We start from the raw sequence: 17,428 nt of genomic DNA, 5'->3' as shown, positions 1-17,428 counted from the left end.
ATTGTCTCTGGAACACGGATCGATTCGCAGTTGTGGCAATTTTAACGCGTTATTATATATTTTATTAGGATTTTTACTACGTCGCGAGTTCACAGTGCTTTCGGTGTCGTCGTCGTGCCCCTGTGTATTTCACACGCTGTGTACGCGATTCGATTCAATTTGTTCTCTGACTGTTAATTTTTAGGAAAAAGTAAAATAGAGCGGCTTAAGCTTTCTTTGTTATCATCTCTAGATTACGACGATTTGGCCGTTCTAACTGCGTCAGTATTTTCGCCTCGTTTAGTGGCTCGAGTATATCCGCGGATACGGATCAAAATTAAGCGTTAAAATCGCCAAATCGACAGCTGAACGAAGCGACGAAGAAACCTTAAGCTCGATGCACTCCGAGACGGCTGAGTGAATACAGTTATTATTAAGTTTGCGATTATATAGCTGACGAGTATTTTCGATGAGAAATTGATGAATGTGAAAAGTGTAAATAGCGTCTAGATATATATATGTATATCATTACCTGATCGTGTAAGTTATATACGTGCGAGAGAGTGTCTGACGACGAAGAGCGAACGCTTACGTCCCTTAGATTGCATAAGTTTTAAAATTAGGGTTGTATAAGTTTGTAAAGGAAGATTTGAGTAAAAAGCGAACTGTGTTCGATGTACAATATTGACTAGGTATCTCGAGTTATACGCATAATGTATAATGTATCTTCGCGACTATATGACTGTGTGATAATACCTGTAAATACTAGCGATATGCTATAGCGATGAAGAAGATGAAGCGAGCGCATATTATATACATAGTTGCTATATCCTTTCTCCACGAGCCGAGTCCGACTGTTACGCAGCATACGATTATAAGTATAAGAAGCTACTCCGAAATTTCAAACACACACACACACACACAGAGCTGTATATCCGCGGTGGCCGACCAGCTCGGCCCCACCACGAAGATCTGAACGACAAATAAACAGTATAAGGCAGCGCAAAAGTATATAAGCACTCAATGTCTCTCTCTCTCTCCAACGAAACATGTCCATAGCATCGACTCGAATAAAGATTTTATCAACAATAATAATATCTGCATCAGCATCTCTTTGGCCTCCGCGTGCGTGTATAAATACAAATCTGAAAAATCCCAAATGAAAGCTCGGAAATGAAATAACGTAGTCGTCGTCGTCGTCGTCGTCGTCGCGGGGACTTGTTTAGGACCGTTACGGGATCGCTCTCGCGCTTATTTTATTCCCGCGTCGAAATTTATGAACGAACGAGATAATAAAATGCGCCCCGGCATTCGGCGCCTCTCTCGGCCCTCTCTCTCTCTCTTATTCCCTCCTTCGCGTGTGACGAGGTTCTCCCGCTTATGCAGACTCGGCTTTTTTGATTTTTCGTCGACGCAATCTCAGCGCAGCGCGCCGGCGATAAATAATAAACCAGCAGCATCTGCGTTATCGCGATGTTCTCTGCGCGTTTTCCAATTTCGCCGCGCGTCGAGTTCTATGATTCATTCGCCCGAGCTCGCGCGCGACAATCTGAACAATTTTAATCGAATGAATATTTATCGACGCGATCCGCGCTTATTATCACGTCCTCTAAATTTCGGATCTAATGCTCGTCTATATAGCACGGAGTTACAGAAAATATTCTCTCCCATAAATCTCGGGCTTTATCATGTAAGCGCGCGAGCGGCGAGTCATTAAAAATTAATTACGAATCTCTAAATTTCCCCCGCGCTCTGATCGATAGTCAAACTCTTCTCGGGAATAAATTACGAGAGGAGAAAAAGAAACACGCCTTGGCGCCGTCTACTAGACACACATGCACACACGGGGGAATAAAAAATGCGGAGGAGAGTCGGAGATAGGATCTCTCTGCTCCGCCGGTGTGTGTGTGTGTATGTGTATAATAGCGAGAGCGGAGAATTTTATTGCCCGATATCTAGATGAATTCGTCAGATGATTATCCCGAAATCGAGAGAGGGGAGGGGGGAGAGGACGATTCTGTTACACACGGCTGCAGGCGCGCCGGAATTTTTCGGAGAAGGGGAACGCGCGGAGCAGTACGACGACACGCCCCTGACGAGATCATGCGAGATTACGCCACGCGCTCGCAGCTCGTCCTACGGATTTCGTGATTCGACTACGGCTCTGTATATAGTGGTGCCCCTTTTGCTCGTCCTACTATCTCCGCCGACGGCTGCTGCTCTGCTCCCGCGGATTATCTGCCTTTTCCTACTCCGTCCGCTGCCGTGAGTTTTATTGCCGCTTCTGGGAAAAGGGCAGTGCGACTCGAGGATGATGACTTTTTTTTTTTGTTCAGCCGTGACGCCGACTTGAAAATTCTTATGGGGGATGCAGCACCTTTTTTACTCCGATCATGGGAATCTTTTGGGGTAATCGACTTTAATGGAGAGACAGCTGTACGTCTCACTCTTTCTCTCGCTGCATATGTCCGCAAGCTTATCTCTCGCGCGGCGGCATCGAATGAGCGGTTATATATTTTATTTCGTACATCACATTGAATTATGTTTCGCATGCGCGTGTGCGTGTGTGCGCGCGTGCGTACTGAAAATATACTGCGGGAATCGTGAACTGTTCATCAAATATGTAACGTCATATCGGAGGGATCGATCTATTATATATACATTTCTATGTTATATTCAAACCGGTCAGTATAAAGCACGAGACACGGCGCGCATTATCAGATCCTATCGGGCCAGCTCGACTCCGTACAACCCCGAGCGCGCGCGCGCGCGCAATTGTAGCGATCTTTTTCGCGTATACGAGCGAGTAGCCCTTGAAAAATCTCGATAAATTTCCTCACCTTTATCGCCTCGGCCTGCAACAAGCGGCTCGCTTTTTCGTGTATCTCCTCCGCCTTGTCCTCGGCTCGCCTTATTTCAAGCTTATCGATCTTTCTTACGAGCTGACATTCGCCTGTACTCGCCGCGCAAAAACGAACCGAGAGATGAGAGACTTTTCCAAAACGCGATATATTTCAGCCGCTCGCGTCAAGTCAGAGACGGAACAAGCGAAAGTTTGTTACACTTTTATCGCGTCCCGAGAGATATTGTAACCCTGCCGAGGCCCGTATGATCTACGGGGCTTATTACAACGGCAGCACGATCTTCCTCTCCTCTCCTCCTCTTCGCCGCTTCTTCGCGTGTTATATTCGAGCGAAGGATAAGAGCCGAGGAGAGATGTAACGTACTGGCCGGTGCGCAGAGTATACAGCCTAGTTGCACCGCGGCGTATATAAATTTCGCGATTCGCCGCTTGATTTATCACCGCCGAGCTTGTCCGTCGGCTGGATTATTGCTCATTATAGTCGCCGCTGCAAAAATTGCTTTTCTCGAATTCTCCCAAGTCCTCGCGCTGTATATCGTATAATTGGCCGAGTGGCTTGTAATCCTGAAAAACGACGGCTTTTCGTCGCCCGAGAGTCAAAACACCGAGAGGGAGTAGCAATGACGACCTAACGACAGAATTTATTATTCTCTCGTGCGGGAGACAGGTTTTATACACAGGAAGGCGGGTAATTTGTCGACGCATATTATATTCGGGGCTATCTCTCGAGAAGAGTAATTTTGACGAGATAAGAATCTGTGCGTCTCTTATAGGCAGCACGCGCCGCTTTAGGAGAGAGAGAGAGAGAGAGAGAGAGAGAGAAAATATTACAAATTATTTATTTACGTTTCCAAATGATCCTTGAAAAATCGCGGTATTATGCTAATGCGCCGGGGCGCGATTAACATATTGGGATAAGCATGATATTTCAAGCCGAGCAGAGCGCGCTCGCGTCGAAAAAGAGAACGAATCGGCTTTTTCGAAAAAATCCGCGTGTGTGAGACGCGCGTTATTGTTTAAAATCCGAGAGCGCGCGCGAGAAAGAGAGGAGGAGAATATAAGCGCTATTTATGGGCGATGAATCATCGTGTACGGCGGCGGTTCGCACGCTCCGGGCCTTAAGGGCTGCAGAGCAGAGAGCAGCAGCCGATCACAAGCTCAAACGCAAACGTAATTAACGTTGGCCTATCATTATGTGGTAGCGAGCGGCCACTCCCTCGTCACATTATATGTTTATAAATCAGGCTCGACGACTCGAGTAAAATACGAAATACGCGGCCGCTCGCTCGCGCGGCCGAAAAAAGAGAACGAGAGAACAGAGAGCGAGAGAGAGAGATGGGGAGAATTGCAGGTAGAGGAATTCTTATGCTAATGATTTTATGACTGGGGAAACGAATGCTCGTCATATTTTTAATCGCGGCCCTTGCATCTCTCTCTCTCTCTCTCGCATTGTTCGCCTGCGCGCGTGTGTTATAGGGGGAAGGAGACGGCTATTAAAAATCGACGCGTCTCTATCTCTCTCTCTCTCTCTCTCTATACGTGAAAACTCGAGCGTGCGATCGCGAAACTCGTTACCGCGGCAGGTGCACTATCCACCCACGCAGGGCTTTCCCCCTTTTCTCTTAATAAATACACGGCTATGCAAAACGTTCGGGCTCCTAATTACACGGCGGCTACCATGCTCTATCTCTAGCCGCGAGATAGCCCGAGGAGATAGTCGGATGCGCGCGCGAGGGAGGAACTCGCTATCGGCTCGAATCTCGTAGTGAAGCCTCGAGAAATTCCAGTGCGCGCAGCAGTCCTTTTATTATGCGTGAAAACGCGCGCAATCTCTTTTCGGAAATGAATTTTTCACCTCCGCAGGCTCGCCTAGTGGGTGCAGGGGCAGGTGCGCGGTTCGCACAAGCTGTGTGCGCGCCGGTGCAGGTCCGTGCCCCCCAGAAATGGGTCAGAATTAGCATGGCTATATTTGACTTTCCTCGAGCGTCGCTCTATAATATATACATATATATACGTATACGTAAGCTCTCGGAGATCGAGCATTAGGATCTCGCGTGGCGTTCGCCATTTTCTCTCCGTCCGGGTCCGCTAGTGCTGCAGTAGTAGTAGTAGTAGTAGTAGTAGTAGTAGTGGTAGTGTATAAGGTAAAAGGCTGCCGGTGCAGCGGTAGTTGATATATGATCCCATTGGCTACCAACTTGCTATCCCACCTCCGCCTCTCTCTTACTCTCTGCGCAATTAAAATTCTTTTCGCCGCGCGCGCTGGGCAGCCATGTTTCTTAACAGCTCCGATCGCGGCTACCAGCCACTATCCGGCTGCACTATCACGCTGCGCCGTGGCAATTAAAAGCGCGAGTCGAGAGAGCTAGACGGACGCGATGGAGTTATTAAACTCTCTCTCTCTCTCTCTGAAGCTTCTAAAATTGAAAGCGATGCCTCGCAAAATTGCTAATTATCTCGTTGTCGCGCGCGCGCGGAGAATAGTCCGCGGAAGGTGAAATTTGCGACTCCGACGAGTTACTAATTTCGAACAAGCCTCGTATGTACACACTGCAGCGAGAGAGAGAGAGAGAGAGAGAACGGCGCTATTATAACATGCGCGGATCTCTCGTGTACTTGTAAGCGGCTCTTCGTGCTGCTGCATGTCGGCTGCATAAATGTGTATAAGCTGCAGCGCGCGCTTGCAGCGGAGAGAGGGGCATTAAATCACGCGCGCGCACGCGATGAGAAAAGAAGAGGGATATACCAAGAGAGAGAGAGAGAGAGAGAGGGCTGTTTAGAGCGATGCACCCCGCCGCGCCAATATGCCCTTCGCGAGCTGGCGAACTGCATCAACCGGACACCCTTTCATGCGCGCGCGAGCATCGGAGACAGCTCGATAATCGTTTCTACGGATGCGATCTTTTCATTCCTATGAAAAAAAAATGAATATACGAAACGCGCACAGTTGCCCAACACTCGACTCTAATGGACAACGGGGGCTCGTCAATTTCCATCCGAATTATACATCGATCGTTTTTCATCAATCAGCGCCGCGCGGAATATGGAGTTGCGCAATATCGCAAGAATACGCGCGCGGCTGCAGCTTATATACGAGTGTACGCAGCGAGTGCGCGATCTATCACGGGCAAAGAGGCGAGCAAGAAAAAAGAGGCCGGAATGTTAATGCGACGGCCGGGACGTCCACCCCCCGCGGAGCCAATCACCGCCCGAGAAATGGTAGCCCTCTCTCACTCAGGTACGCGTACGCGTGTGTGCGGATCGAGGTAAAAAGCAATCGGACGATCTTTCTCTCTCCTCGATTTCAGTAGCTGCGTCTTCGAGCTCGTCCTTCCGCGCTCGTTTTCCAAAAGCGGGATATGCAGCGCTGTTGCACTTCAAAGCGAGCGGTAATTGCAACGGCAGAGGTGAATGAAAGACCCCTTATCGATCGGCAGTTTGCGTCGTCGTCTCTCTTTCGTATAGCCGCATAGCGTGTATATATAGTGAGAGAGACTAGAGCCGGAGCGTATACACAATGCGTGCTGTCGCGCAAGGTAGCCTGCAGCACACAGCAGAGCGAGGGTTGGGTTAAGCTGTCACGGGCAGAGACGCTCGGGGATGGCCGTGTGTCCCCATCTCCTCCTCGTGTCTGTAATCGCGGGGGCGGCGACGTCCTGTCCTCGACAGGATCGCGCATCGCAAGCCCCGAACTCTCTACTCTCCCTCCTCCTCCACCTCCACTGCTCTGATCTATACACGCGTATAACTCGCTATCTGCAAACTCCGCGTGCGTCGCTTTTGCACGACGCGTCTTGTTTTATCATTTCGTCCGGCGGAGCTTAATTAGTCAGAAAAACCGACGGAGACGAGGCGAATAAATCTCGGCGATTGTGAGTTATATGTAAGACGGAAAAGCTGGGCAGCGAGTCGCGGCGGATTTTAAAAACGTCGCCGGCGACGATTCATTAGAGACGAGCGAGCATCGGATGCAAGAAAGCCAGTCTTTCTGTTCTTCGTAATTAAAAGGACGAGCGGAAGAGAGGCTCTATCATATAATTTCGACATCCATCATGCTCGCGGCAAAAAAGCAGCGCCGCGAACGCGAAATACCTTATTCATGGGCAAGCGCGGGCAGTACCCACACACACACACACACGTGTGCGGTCGGGGACGATCTGCCAATAAATATGTCTCCGCGGACAGCATGCAATATGTATGTGAGCTCTCGGTGCAGCCTCTCCCCTATATATATATACCTTCTCTCAGCTCTGTCTCTCGGTGTCGCGCGCAAAAACGTATTGAGACGAAACGTCGACCCGATATTACCGGCGGATTGATAAGCTGATCCGCGGGAAAAAAAAAACTCGTTTTGACTCATCTGCGCTAATTAACGGTCGGGAATAGAGCGCACGAATTTCCCGGCTTTATTTGGCCAGCCGCGCAATAATTTTATACAATACAAAAGGGGGAATTATGGGGCCATCCGCCGCGCTCCAACAAATTGCCACAGTTTCTTGCGCTCTCGGGGGCGCTTTATCGATGAGATCGTTAATACGTGGGATCAATCGATCGCGGGGCCTATATAACCGAGCGATCGCGTTTTTGCGCGTCTATCCGTCGCTCGATCGCGACCACCCGACGCGACAGATGTTTTATATATACTTTGCCTATACACATCGATATTATCATTCCGCAAACGCACTTCTGCCTTTGTCGCAGCAGCCCCCGGACGATAATCTCGGGCGTAAGAAGTTATATTATTAATCGATAGAGTATAGAGACGGCGGCGGCTGCGACCCTCGACGTCATCCGGTTCGGCACGACTTCCGGAGAGTCGAGCCCCGGACGCGCTCGTGTATAGAGTTTCCGCGCGCTCTCGCTCTCTCGTATAAACATTAGACACACACACACACACACACACACACAAGAGCTGGCGATCTCCCGGCGGCGCAGGACCGCTCATATTCGTGATTTATGCCGTTTACGACGGGATGCGCGCGTCACACTCAATATCGAGCGCGTCTTTGTCCCCGGCGTAATTGTTTTTATTATTTACGAGGCGAGAGACGCGGATTTAATTCCCCGATGACGAGATTTTCGCACGCCGAGTCGAGAGAGACAGAATCCGTGTTTGCCAAAGTGTAATCTTATACACATTGCGTATGCGCATTATACACAGCAGCCGAGAGAGAGAGCGATCGACGCGCGTCAGTGTGTACGTGCGCATTATAAGGAGAGAGAGAGAGAGAGAGAGAGAGAGAGAGAGAGAGAAGCGCCGCCGCCGCCGGGGGATGAACGTGTCAGAAGCAGCCCCCTGGGCGTAGTTATGAGTTTGCTTAGGGTCTCCGGCTGCAGCAGCTCGAGGTTGTGAATAGCAGTAGCGTCGCGCGTCGCGCTGCTGATGCGCTCGGGGAGATCGACTTAAACGATCCGTTGATTAACGCCTCTCGTTCGTGCGAGCGCTGCACTCGAATCCGGGACGCTGCGTGTACTCGAAAATATAATGCACTAATTACCGGCTCTCTTGCGTCTCAGGGAAAGTGCAAGAGGTTGACGCGCGCGAGAAAAGTGATTAATTGCGATTGCACCTCGCTCTCTCGAGTCTTTATTGTCCGAGAGAGCAGGGCCATCAGCATATCCAGCGGCGGCATCAGCCTCTCATCCTCTCGCCTCTCGCGCGCGCGTATAACCGAGGAGAATCGATCCTCCGCCTCGGCATTGTGTCCCTTTTTGTCCGCGCTGCGAAATATTGCCTGGTCCAGCTTTCCGACCCTCGTATCTCTCTCCTCGCTGCACCTTGCTCTCTCACTCTCTCTCTCTCTCTCTCTCTCTCTCTCTCTCGTGCCCATTTGCCTTTTAATTCTTCGTCATATTCCCACTTTGTCCCTTCTAATCCACGCGTCTTCTGCAACGAAAACCGTACGCGTTTTAATTGGAAATTACTGCGAAACGAGTCTTTCGCGCGGGGATAGGCGTAGAAGGCAAACCCAAGTAGGCGCAGTATACGCGCGAGAAACGACTTTACGGGAATTACACGCGAGAAATCGAGGAGATACAGCAGCGGCGAGCCTCGAAATGCGATGTGGCCATCCGTCACTCCTGCCCACATGTCCGAGAGAGAGAGAGAGAGAAAGAGGAGAGCTGCCGCTCGCTCGCAAGCGCGAAACCACGTGTGCGCAGCCGCTGCTGCAAATTAGTCTCACGTATTCATTTACTTCAGCTTGTCTGATTGTTTTTTCTCGAGCCGCAGCGGCACCTAAATTACCTCGGTTTTTTGCCGCCGCTCTGCTGATGCCTCGCAGCCTCTCGAAATCGTCTCGGGCTTTTATACGCGTTTTGATCGAGTGTTTACGTCTTCGATGCTCTTTTTTCCCTCCCGCGCACATAAAGGATATAAAAATGCGCGGAAAGTTCGTTATGCGCGGGGAAATCGAACGTCTTCATTCCCGATTATAAGCGTTGCCTCGAATCGAAAGCGAGAACGCGATAAATAACCGTCCCGAAATCGATTCCAGGACGTACAAAGTATCAGAGAGAAATTTATCGCGCGCGCACACAATAATCCTTTTACGAGCTCACGCACGCGCGCATAAAACGTTTCTCCAAAAGCGTTTCTCGTATAATAAAAATCGCTTCGAAATCTGCGCGTCATCGCGCTCCGATACACTTGTGCATATAATACAATAAACGTGTTTCGGGAGGTCCATATAATAAGCCGGGCACGCGCGCTCGCGCGAGGGAGCTCGAGCTAATATTCCCGAATTCCATTCTGAATTCCGGCGATGATGCTTGCAACAAAAAGTCATTAAAGCGAGAGAAAGAGAAGCTGGGAGAAGGGAGGGCCGCAGCACGGGGTCATAGACAAAACTCTCTCTCTCTCTCTCTCTCGCGCGCGCGCGCGCGCGCGATGATCCTGATCTCGGCAGACAGGCCGGAGCCGCCGCAAATTCTCGGAAGAGCTGACCCACTAAGCGAGCGAGAGAGCGGATAGTCTACCTGGACAGGTGCGCGCCCGCGAGGCACACGGCTCAGTGTCAGAACGCGCGTGTGTGCCGAGAGAGTTATTGCATTTCTCGAGTTCCACGATGGCGATTTTTTTTTTCTTTCCCTTTATTTCTCTTCCCATTGTTATATGCGCGTGGGTGCATATTCGGGGCGAAAATCGTTTGCGACTAGAGGGCTTATCGCTGATCGGCTATTTTTAACTCCTGTAATTGTTACATTTTCCCGACTCGCGCGCGAGCGCGGCATCAGTTAAGCGGAAACTGGGTCACAGAGCGGCAGCAGCAATTTAAATGCAAGACGCGCGAGCCTGAAATTAAACCACGAGCGAATTTGTATTCATCGGTGTATACTATCGGCCGATGCATCTGTACAAGCCCACGAAGTGCAGCTTCGGAATAATTTCGCGCTAAACGCGTTGCATTTTTACCGCTGGGAGAGAGAATCGCGGCTTATGGCATAATCGCGCTGCGTTCACCTGCGCTCGGGAAAGATGAACGAGCGTTTAAAGGCGCGCGGCTCTTTCAGGGCGTATAATATAAATTTTCCGAAGAGCGTAAATCACTCCGAGTCGAGCCTTGGCGTACGATTTTATAATTCGATTTTTCGCTACGTGACTCATTGTGCGTAGAATAACGGGCGCGCGAGGCTTGAGGATTCGCCGAATCCCGAGTCTGTTCTTTATGCGTTATAATACACAGAGCGAGTTTTTCGGGAGAGAACGAGCTGGAGTATAAAAGAATGGATGAAATGAAAATTTCTCGGGGATCCGATGAAAAATGCTGCGGCGGTGGCCGCGCGCGCGCGCTGATGATAAACGAGCGCAAGCGGGCTCGTAAACGACCGAATGATACACACTATATATACACCTCAGGCCTCGAGGGCTCATTGTCCGACTCGAGAAAGAGAGAGAGAGTTTTCTTTATTATGTCTCGGGGGCCGAAGATGAAACGGCCGAAAATCGGACCAGCACGTGTTATCGAGTGGCTCTTCTTCTCCTTCTTCTTTTTTCCTTTTCTTCGTTTTGTTACGCGAGCGGCGCGCGAAATCCGCGCGCTCGTGACTAATTATCGCTCAAAAGTTCGACTTTATTGCCGAACGATAAATTCCAATTTGCGCCTGTTCTGCGGTATATACCGATATAAACGCATCGCGTCCGGCGCACATATATAGCCTCTCTCGCAAGGGTGTATCGATTGCCCCGCCCCCCGCTGCGTAGCCATGACGACACTCCCCCGCGTATCTAACCCCCGGTTTATATACTCGCTGCCCTTGTCTTCTCTCTCTCTCTCTCCGTACATATAAGCGCGAAGGTCAGGAGACGGTGTGAGTGCACCGGCGGACACCTGATTCTTCTCCAAACATTATTTTCAATCTCATTGTAGGGCGAGGAGGAGGAAATAAGAAGAGCGAGGATCGCTCGATCAAGGATAGACAGTCGCACGCGAGGGAAGAAGACAGGAGGTGACAGAGGTACAAGGAAGGCTCTGTCTCTCGTGTGCCGCCGGCCCCGACAAGGATCGGGGGCTATCGCTCGCGCCGTCACCTTCCTACGTACCCCTTCCCTCTCTATAGCAGGTACCGATGTCGGCTACTCGCTCGATCGAGAATAACAATCAGTCGGAGCGACGTGAGAACATCGAGAGGCAGATGAGCCGTCCTTTTTTTCTCCTCGAGCCGTGTATACGGGGGATTCACGGAAGCTGATGCGCGCTTGGAAACAACCTCGGATTTCATCCTATTAGCCGCGCGAAATTCAAACGGAGGCGCGAGATCTACAAATGGCCGTTTAACGGGGCCGTGAAAAATTCATCGAAACCCGAGAGCCGCCGGGCCAGCAAATAACACACAAGCCGACTTGATTAATTCCTCGTTTCAGCGCGTGTAAGCCCGGGCTATATCGCCGGCACGATCGGAATAATTACACGCGGCCGATAATCGGCCCCCGATGCTCCCGAAAGACAAAGGGACGAGTAGCTGATGCACACCTGATCCGATCTCCCAGAGGAACGAGCTTCGAGCGATAAGACGATCGAGTGCGCGTATACCTGTCCGCCGGCCCGGAGCGAGATAATCCGCGGATTATCGATAATTTGCTCGCAGCGAGTCGAGTGTGGGAGAGGAAAATTAAAAAATCCCACACAGTCGGAGGGGACAAAGCGAGATGAGAGAAAGCATCGAAATCGAACGATCGAACGAGGGAAGAAGACGAAGAAAGAGAAAGCCGAGTCGAGATTCGGACAGCCCGCGAGTGAAAGGAATATACGGGGCACGAAGATGAAGGAAAAAACGAAGGAGAGACGCGGAGAATAAAAAAAAAAGTGAGATGCTCGAAAAGAAGCGGAGGGTTGTACGCGTACGCATATAGCTATACCCGCCGCACGCAGGTCCTCTCTCGCTGTCTCTCGCTCCGAAGAGCGTATAACGCATCCCTGAGAGAGAGAGAGAGAGAGAGAGAGAGAGAGAGAGAGAGAGAGAGAGAGAGAGAGAGAGAGAGAGAGAGAGAGAGCGGCCGAAGAATGATAAATGATGCTGCGCTCGAGAGCAGTAGATGCGCCGATAACATAATGAGCCGCATTGTGTGTGTGCGAACGAAAATTCTCTCTCGGCGAGCGCTGCACGCTTCGTTATATTAGCCGGTGCATCGTTGACTCGAGCTCTCGTCTTCTCGGAATTTCCCTGGATTCGAGAAAGAGAGACTGCAGCTTTTTTCCCTCTTCCATTCCCATCTCACCTCCATTGCTCACCGGCGCGCGAGGATTTATTAATAGAGCGCGATTGGAAATCTCTTCTTTTTCGTCCCAAGCGAGGAGCTCGAATATAAATAAGAGGCTGATTTGATTCCAGCGCCACCGTACACACACACACAACAGCAATAAAATCCAACGCTTCTCGTAAATATCCAGGCAAACTGGGCGCGCTTTGTCTGCGCGTGTTTATTTAATTAGTCTTGGAATTTTCCTCGCAGAGTGTATAGAAGCCGAGCGTCTTCCAGAGTTTATGAGGAAATTCCCGTTGCGCCGCCGCCGCGCGGTATTTTTATTAAATCTTACGGGTTTCGCGGAAGAGCTAGCTCTTAATTAAAACTGCGTGGGCGAGAGAGAGAGAGAGAGATAAGGAAGGAGGGGAGCAGCAGGTGCGCGTTTGTTTTGGAAATCGAGCGTTTTCACGGAGAGATTTCCAGCTGATTCATGCCATCCGCGAGCACGATTAGCGTAAAGTCATAATTCTCGAGCGAGTGAAAAATGGAGAGAACAGAGGCTTATCCGCTCTCTATCGCTGACGCGCGTTTGTGTTGTATTCCAGGTATTTTAATAAACGGACCTTGGTGTAAACGATGCACGCACTAGCGGAGAGGGTAAATATCGCGAGCGCGCGAAGGAGGAGTGAGGGCTCGCCCGGAGAAAAATCATCCATCACCGTTCGAGGCCATCGGACATTCTTCTGTGGCTCCTGATGGACAGGCTCGGATGTATATTGTATACGCGTGTTTCGCTTTTCTCCTTCTCCTTTTTACTTTTTTTCTCTCTCTCTCTCTCTCTCTCTCGAAAGATTAGCTTTTCTATATGCCAGGACGCGCGCACTTCACGAAATTGATGAGCCCGGCTTAATTTATTACGCTGAAATTCACGGAAATGATGGATCGTAATGGATTTTCCCCTTCTCTTTACAATATACGCACCGGCGCGAGGACGACAAAGCTTGCTTAATTAATAGGCAGATGCGGCGGATCTCTTTTTCACAACAATGTAATCGAGCTCGCGATTTTCGCGCGACGCCGGCCGCTATCGCCGCTTTGTATCTATACCGCTCATGCTGCACCGAGAGAGCACATTTGTACACTTCAGGTGCGGGGGTGTACGCATCTGCCGCAGCTGATGCATCGCGCCGCCGGTGAATGCTATCGGCTCCTTTTAATCGATTACGAAGCTATGCTGTATATACGTATACATAATCCAAGCAAGCAGAGGTGGTGTATATATACACAATATAAAAAATTACTCGCGCAGATGAAAGAGAAGCAGCGGGACACCGGTGCGGGGCGCGAATAAAGTCATTCGGAGGAGACTCCCGGCATTGTGTACTACAAGCACGAAGGGGAAAAGCTCGAAATAATAATTCGCGCGGAGAGAGCAAAGGCGACGAGGAGGAAAAAAGGAATTCGGCGACACGAAGGAAAATCGTCTCCATAAAGAGAAAGAGCAGCTCTGTATAGATAGAACGGTAGGAGTGACACGCGGACGGATCTGTAAAGAGAGAGAGCGTTCGAGGAAGCGTAGGAGCGACCGAATAAAGAAATCCTTGTAATCCCGGAAAGCTAAGCCGACAAGGTGAAGAGCGAGCGGGGAGATGATCCCGCTCGCGCGCGCGCGCGCGCGCTCTGCGCAGAAAAAGCGCCTTTGAGCATCGTGCACACAGTGTGTATACCTAGTAGCGGCCTGCTATAGGTTTATACACACTGCGGAGAGAGAGAAAGAGAGAGAGAGACCCCGAGAACCAGGGTAAAGTCAAGCCAGAGAGAGAGAGAGAGAGAGAGAGCACTCGAGCACAAAGGACCAACAATGCGGAACACGATACTCGCACACACTCACAGCTGGCTTGTAAAACACGGAGATCCCGTGAAGATAGACCTCGGGAGATGTGTGTATTACTGCACGGGTCGAGCCCCTATGCTTTTTCAGCGAGGCGCCTGCGTATCGATGACCGCTTCCGTGATAAGCAGACGTTAGTTGTAAGTTCCCTGAATTTCCGAGAGGCGCGTCCCGCCTCCTCTCCGCAAAACGATTATTATGCAGTTAAGGCAGGAAAACTCATCCGTCAAAGATCGAGAGAGAGAGAGAGAGAGAGAGGTATAACCGTGCGCCTAACCCTCGTGAAAATCCGATCCGAGCTCTGTCGGAGGGGTAATCCGAGAAAAGTAGCAAACAAATCTCGAGAGCTGGTTCAGTGGGCCAGGAGGGCTTCCGAGGAATAACCGAGCCGATCCAAAGAGCTTTCGGAAAAAGGCTTTCCCTTTCCTTCTCCGTCTTCTTCTTCTTCTTCTTCTTCTTCTTCGGCCACTACTGCTGTACTACACTGTGCGATCACTCTCCAGAAGCTAATCCCCCCGCTTCTCTCCTCTTCTTTATACGAACGTCTTCTTCCGCAAGGCCGCTTTGAGAGTGTATAGAGCTCGCAGGAAAAATTCATTTACGCCTCGACGGCAATAATCTCCCTGAGCCGGTTTATCGACTCCGCTGTTATTTCGAGCTTTTTCAAAACAAACGCGAATTCGACGTATAGTTGGCAATTTTAATCTCGAGCCAGTGTGGAAATCCGATACCACGAGAGAGAGAGAGAGAGAGCAGCTGAGTATCAACCTGTCGGAGAAAATACTGCCAAGGGAGCTGATGCCCCGTCAGTTACAGCAACGTGCTATTACCTGGTGACCCTCCTCAGCCAATCCGACCGCCACGCCTCTACGTGCTTATTCCGTACACTCGACTGTACTGCACTTTTTCGGCCCCGGGAGCGTCAATGGACGAGTTAAAAACGAAGGCGAAAAATCGAAAAGCGCGAGGGATCGAAAAGTCGGGATATAAACGCCGCATTACGATCATCCTAAGCAAATAATCGCCGGCGATGACGACGACGCCGCGCAGTGTAACCGCACTATGGCATAAAGGCTTGATCCCAGTTCAAACAGGAGTCACCCTCCTTATATTCGCTTTTCCTCGAGGGGGTGTCGCTCTCTCTCTCTCTCTCACTCACTCCCTGATGCTGTTATAGCCGCCGCACGTGCTTTATGTCCGCGGCGTAAGCGCCTTTATTTAATATATTTATCGGGGCTGCTGCTGCAGTGCAATGATGTATGCGCGCGTAGTCGAGTTTTCACTATTTGAATAATGTACGTAGCGGCGTCGATTTCTTTTTTTCCCCGGTCGTGTACACAAAGAGCAGCCCATGGGCTTTTAATAACAGTGACATTGGGTGTTGGTACACGGGAGTAGAGGGGGCTCAGTTTTTAATTAGATTATGAGCGATCGACACCCCGTGTTTCGGGCTCGCGCGAGACACCAGCGCGCGTTATTGGTTTTGGTATATATAAGCGATGATAGTCTTTCGCAGCCGAGGGGGAAAGGATTTATGAATTTATGGATGCCGGGCTCGTATCGAGAGACTTATTCCAGCCCCCCTCGGACCACGAGTCTCCTGTTGTTGATTTTTTTTTTTTTTTTGCTTCGTACGTGCGGTTTAATTTTCAAGTTCTGGGAAGGTCGATGCCGCGTACAAATGAAAATTCAGAAAAATAGGTGCATCGAATCGCCGAAATCCTGATGAAGCGACGCGATCGAGTCCAAAGGTCCACTAATACAGGAAGGGGGAGAAGCTCGTGATGCTATTACAAAGCGTCGCGCGCGGCGCCTCGAAAGAGAATGAAAACAGTCTCGCTGGCGTATATAATTAATCATCGTCACGTGCTCTCTTCTCTCTCTCTCTCTCTCTCTCTCTCTCTCTCTCTCTCTCCACACGCGTGATGTATGTATATACTTACGCGAGGCTCGGCCGCCTCTAAATAATTTATTGGCAGTTGGGATGGATCGGATGCAAATCAGACTCATTAGGGACCTAAGCCTCCGACGGACGAGGGAGACACTCTTGCCGGCTGAAAACGAGTCGAAAATCTATCGCAGGAAAAGCTAATCAAGCAAACGGCAAACACTACGCCCTTATACGTGTCGAAGCTGATTAGGTCGCGATGAAATTCGAGTGACCGAATTTTCATAAAAAGTCCATCTGTCGGACTTCGACTAGACTTTACACGCCGTGACCCTGTTACTCGCGCCATGTAAATGCTAAGGGGCAAAAAAAAAAAAACCACGAGGGCGGGCGCACCGACTAATCTGACTTTGATTAAAGTTTTTGCCGAGGCGTAAAGGAGAGAACAAACGCGCGCGAACGAGTCTCGTATACGCGTAACGCAGCCCGGCTTCGCTGTAACTAAGTCGATTTTTATTGCCCTTGCTTAGCATGATCGAACTATTAGAGCTCGCCGGCTTGATTTTAACTGAAAATCACTTTTCACTCTCCTCGGGGTGCACAAAGATACAGGCGTATGCCGTTGTAATCCCTCGTGACGGAATAAGTAATACTTATCATTGGTGATTTATGCAGGTTACGTACCGGTGTTGACTTCGATTTTTTTGGACGACTTATCCTTGACGCCGGGATGTAAGTATTTTCTCTTTGTTGCAAGAGATCTGCACGAATACTGCATTTCTTTCCACTTTTTACTGTTGTCGGCGCCGACAAGACCGAACACGACGAATGATGTTTTGCGCAAACATAAACAAACTTGAACAAACTGACAGTTGACAAATTGTCCAACCGAATGTAGCAACGTTCGAGTATCGATATATCTCGAGCGATGTGCGCATGTGCAGCGCCACTGCCCTCTGGCGATCGCGCGAAACTTGAAAAGGCATTGTTGCTACAATAAATATTCAGTCGTTTCGTTTCAATTGTTAATTTGTTATTGTGGAAATTAACAATTTACTGATACCTCGACGAGTTTTTGGAAACAATATCGAAAATTTCGTTCAATATTCGTTAAAATGACTT

General features: G+C 49.9%; 1 protein-coding gene across 2 annotated transcripts in view; it reads right to left on the bottom strand.

Moving 5' to 3' along the window:
• The window catches only part of LOC100678293 (N-acetylneuraminate lyase-like), a 55,105-nt gene extending 37,788 nt beyond the window's left edge, over positions 1 to 17,317 (bottom strand). The window contains exons 1-2 of one of the 2 annotated variants that reach the window (XM_031929060.1): positions 16,991 to 17,317; positions 16,362 to 16,472 (exon numbers count right to left, since the gene is read on the bottom strand). The gene's annotated coding sequence lies outside the window, so the exon portion shown is untranslated. The remainder of the gene's footprint in view (positions 1 to 16,361; positions 16,473 to 16,990) is intronic. The other variant, XM_008213242.3, reaches the window with a different exon arrangement.
• Between the last annotated feature and the right edge of the window lie 111 nt (positions 17,318 to 17,428).

Source organism: Nasonia vitripennis, chromosome 4 (assembly GCF_009193385.2).
Source record: "Nasonia vitripennis strain AsymCx chromosome 4, Nvit_psr_1.1, whole genome shotgun sequence".
Classification (NCBI taxonomy): domain Eukaryota; kingdom Metazoa; phylum Arthropoda; class Insecta; order Hymenoptera; family Pteromalidae; genus Nasonia; species Nasonia vitripennis.
This window is presented reverse-complemented; position numbering and strand designations above follow the sequence as displayed.